The 5,000-nt window shown below is 44.7% G+C and overlaps 1 protein-coding gene across 4 annotated transcripts in view; it reads right to left on the bottom strand.

Moving 5' to 3' along the window:
- The window catches only part of ABHD3 (abhydrolase domain containing 3, phospholipase), a 70,302-nt gene that overhangs the window by 63,929 nt on the left and 1,373 nt on the right, over window positions 1–5,000 (bottom strand). The gene's annotated exons all lie outside the window — the stretch shown is intronic.

Raw genomic sequence — 5,000 nt, 5'->3', positions numbered from 1 at the left:
ACAGAGAGAGAGAGAGAGAGAGAGAGAGAGAGAGAGAGAGAGAGAGAGAGAGAGAGAGAGAGAGAGAGAGAGAGAGATTTCTCAGGATTGAAAGACATGTTCCAAGTGTTTGACCAGTTTGTGATTTTGTCAAGGTCTGGGGAGAGGGAAGAGGCTGCTCCCTGTCTATCAGAAGGTTGAGGGATATCACAGCAGAGAGTGGAGTCATCAACAAAGAGATAGCGAGAATTTTCCAGTCAGTAAGAACATTGATGAATATTAGGAATAATATGGGCCTAGAACACTGCCTTGTGGTACTCTTCCCCCCTTTCATCCCATTGTTAACAACATTCCTGTTCTCGTGTGTTATGAACAATGTTAATGGCAAATACTAGAGCGAAGTCCATAGCACGTCATCAAAAATCTCCACGCTTCCCACCAAAAGAAAATTTGAAAGATGGCAAAAGGTTCCATCAGGAATGACCCAACATCAAAGTTTGATGGTTTATTTTTCCATTTTGACCCCTGTGACCTTCAGTCCTCACCCTGAGTGGCATGATTGGGGGGTCAAATCAAAAGCATCGTTAAATATTTCAGGTATCCCCCAATGTTGATTTCATATCGCAAGAGAGGGGGGGGGGTGGATGAGGGCTTGAAGTCACGTTTTACATTGCATGGAATTTCTGCGGGTCCCTGCTAGTAATAATTATAATAGAGTACAAAGGAGAACTTCTCTCCTTCCCTCTGACTTATCGCACAAAACATTTATCACGTTGTTTTACTGGAATTTTGTTTAACTATTATCTGGTTACAAGGAACAATCTATATATAATGGGGCAAGTATGTATGTATGTGACTCCTCCGAGATAATTTGACCAAGGAAGCTGAAACTTTTCAGGATTAATGAGGGCACCCTGAAGTTGTGCATGTGCAAGTTTTGTAAAAAAAAAAAAAAAAAATTACCGACCTTGGCATTGTCTTCCTTTAGAGTTTCGAGGGAGGGTGGGTGCAATTGGAATTATCCATGCTACATATAACCACAATGTATTATATATGTATCTGTACATATATATATATATATATATATATATATATATATATATATATATATATATATATATACACATATACATAAACTAGCAAATACCACCAATCACTTCGCTGATGGGAATACTGAGATTGGGGGGAGAGAGAGGGGGTGGGAAAGAGAGTGAGGAGGTAGAGGGGAAAAAAGAGAGAGGGAGGGAGAGTGAGGAGATAGAGGGGAAATAAGAGGATTGGAGGGAGAGTGAGGAGGGGTGGTGGAGCAAGGAGGGATGGAGAGTGAAAAGGGATGGACAGTGAGGAGGGAAGGCAGTAAGAAGTGAGAGAAATGGAAGGCATATGTGCAGTAGAGCGTTAATTACGATTCATACCGTCTCTTCAAAATACTTCTGCATAGAACAGTGAAGATGGAAACAAAATAATGTCGGAAATCCATTTTGTACTGGTCATACTAAAAATACCACCCAGACGCATCCTTAGCCAAGCGGTCTGGGGACAAACACCACCCAGACGTGTCCGGAGACAAACTCCCGTCCAGACATAAACACCGCTCGGATGCGTCCTGAGGCAAGCACCGCCCGGACATAAACACTACCCGGACACATCCGGAGACAAACTCCCATCCAAATACGTCCGGAGATAAATACCATCCGGACACATCTGGCAACAAACCCCGTCAGGACACATCCGGAGACAAAACCTGCCCGGACACATCCGGAGACAACCGTCAAGATACGTCCAGAGACAGAGACAGAGACAGAGACAGAGACAGAGAGAGAGAGAGAGAGAGAGAGAGAGAGAGAGAGAGAGAGAGAGAGAGAGAGAGAGAGAGAGGTGTTGGTTGGAGGGTGCTGCACTGTATTGGGAGGAGGTAGCGCAAGGATGGGACAGAGACAGAGAGGGGTGGGGGTAGGGAGTTAGCAGAGAGAATATGTTATGCTTTATGAACACACACAGGCCTATAATTAATCGGCTATTTTGGGAATCGGCAGGTTGGAGTCAGTGTGATTACCGACTACTGTATGTACTGTATACAACCCAGAAATCTTGAGTAGCTTTCACCCAAAAACAACGTTACATTTTTATAGATGTTTGAGATGTTGACAAACATTATTCTTTATAAACACTGTGTGTGACAGGTGGGAAAAAAATTTGTCTCAGTGATTTAGAAAACACGTTAATACGGCAAACGGCTTGGAGATCGGGCGTTATCAAATATATTTTACTTTAAAACTCACAGAGAAACATTTAACCTTTGTAAAGCACACCCGATAACCAAATGTCTTCAAAACAGGCGCGAGGACAAAGGAAAACCTGATAAAACCTCCATAAGATATGGGATCAAACTTCCCACCATTGTGCCCGTAACAGGCACAGCATGTCCACACACCCGCGGAGAGTCCGTACAGATTTAAATCTACACATATGTACCACGTCTGTGTGTGCTGTATATGTACCTTTACCTTGTAGTAACTGTCACCTGTACACCCCGATCGGGACAAGAACTGTACTGTAATCGACAATAGGGTGCTCGGTAAGTGGCTTAAGCACTCCAATGGAACAGCTTGGCTTGGCAAGCGATTACCAATTGCAGTTGATAAAACTATGCTCACCGAAATGCCCAAGCAATGTCCAAATTGGACAAATGAACACTTTTTCAGGAGTCGGAACTGCTGCCGAGTTTGATTCTGGAGCTTAAATTTTGTAATTCTGCTTAGTTTAAGAGATTCTTGAGGTTATTGAATGTTCGGAAATGAAATAAAGCAACAAATGCTGGTGTCTCCGTGCATTTATAAGCATTGCAATGTACCCAAGCATTTATAAGCATTCGCAGGTTTGGTGATCAGGCATGCGATAATATGAGTGAGGAAAGTGAAAAAACAAACTATCGTGAAGAAATCGTTGCGGCCTGTTCCAAGTCAAGGCATGGTTGAGCAGGCCAAAAAAACATGGCGGCTTCAGACCCGAGCGAGGTTACCCAGGATACGCCTTAAGACCCCAGAAAGCGAGGTAGCCAAGGATTGCCTGATAAAGGATATAATTAAATCAGGCCGTTAATTATGTTCAAAATGGGTGTTTTAATTAACCCAGACACCCAATTTTCACGATTGCACTTCCTCTGAGTTCCCTTATTATGCATGCAAAATTTCAGGCTGATAGGTTTCATGGTTTTGGAGTTATGGAGGAGACACATACACAGAGTAGTATGGGTACATATAAGCAGTACACGTTTTTGCTTCGAAAACATAACTGGGGTTATTGTTGAATTTTGGGAGCGGTCTCTTGCTTATACACTGCCCAAATAAAGAGGCATGTCAAAAGACCATGTAGCATGCTTGGAACAAGATAGCCCACGAGGTGGGCAATCTGCCAATGAGAACAATGATTATTTTGCAAGAAATTTTACAAAGAACAACACAGGTGTCCATTTGGCCCATCAAGCCTGCACAATCTGGTAATGCTCATGCACCTCTATCCTCACTGCTTTGTGGTAACTATCTAATTACAATGTAAAAACATCCACCATCTCTGCTGCCAGCCACCTTTCCAGAGATCATTCCATGCAGGGAGAACATTCAAAGCAGACCCAAGGTTGCATTAAAAAATCCCTATTTTCATTATTCTTATCCATACCCAGTACCTTACATTTCCCGACATTAAAATGCTTCTGCCAATTTTTTCCCCAACTAGTAAGGGCTGGATTTAGGAATGTAGAGGCCCCTGGCCAGTGATTGTCGAGTTATCCTATGATCGATCGGCAAAACAAATTGATCAATATAAAATACAAAAAACACAGACACTAAAAAAAGATTAGCAATGGGTATACAATAAATAACCATTCCTTTCACGTTATCAGGCACATAGGGCAGTTGAGGCAGTTTCATTTGGCTCCGGAGTGCATTCCTGAACGGGTCGCCACTCTGACGCAGGATACTCAAATGGCTTATAATACCCCAGTAAGCTGGTACTCGTTTTGCCAACCACAGAAGGATGACAGGCTGAGTAAACCCATGTGGTGTTAATTCATGGTCCGACAGGGAATCAAACTCAGGACCATCATTTTTTTAATAAACGAGCCACTTTAACCGTTACGCCAACAACTGGCAAAGCCAAGGGTATACAAAGTAAAGTAGTTTGCAAACAATCGAAAAATGAAATAGGAAAAGCAGCTACAGTAGCTAGAATGCCTCCATGCAGTAATCAAATAACAAACAGTTGTAACAATAAAGAATCACATCACTTGCTAATTATAATATCCTGGAGGTCCAGTGAGGGGAGAAGAACGTTGGATGTACGATGTGTGGTGCATAGTGGGTGGTGAAGTGCGTGGAGTGGAGTGGAGTTGAGTGGAGTGGTGTGGCGTGGAGTGCAGAGCGGAGTGTGTGTGGAGTGGAGCGTGTGGTGGAGTGGAATGTGTGGGGAGCGGAGGAGTGGGGAGCGGAGTGGAGTGCATGGAGTGAAGCGAGTGTGTGGAGTGCAGAGCGGAGTGTGTGGAGTGGAGCGTGTGGCAGAGTGGAATGAGTGGGGAGCGGAGTGGAGTGCGTGGGGAGCGGAGTGAAGTGAGTGTGTGGAGTGGGTAGAGTGGAACGAGTACATGGAGTGCAGTGTGTGGTGTGGAATGCAGTGTGGAGTAGAATGGAGTGCGTGGATGGGAGTGGAGGGCGGAGCATGGAATGTAGTGTGGAGCGGAGTACGTGGAGTGGAGTGCACGGAGTGCGGAACATGGAATGGAGTGGAGTGCGCGGAGTGGAGTGGACTGCAGAGGGTGGAATGCGTAGTGCGGAAGGTGGAATGTGTAATGCAGAGCGGAGTGGAGTGTGCGGAGCGTGGAACAGAATGTAGTGGAGTTGAGTGCAGAGGGTGGAACGGAGTGGAGTGGAGTGCGGATGGTGGAATGTGTAGTGCGGAAGGTGGAATGTGTAATGCAAAGCGGAGTGGAGTGTGCGGAGCGTGGAACAGAATGTAGTGGAGTTGAG

Source organism: Eptatretus burgeri, chromosome 11 (assembly GCF_056783735.1).
Source record: "Eptatretus burgeri isolate ZD-2024b chromosome 11, Ebu_testis_v1, whole genome shotgun sequence".
NCBI lineage: Eukaryota > Metazoa > Chordata > Myxini > Myxiniformes > Myxinidae > Eptatretus > Eptatretus burgeri.
Note: the sequence above shows the minus strand (reverse complement) of the source record. Positions and strands in the feature narration are given on the sequence as shown.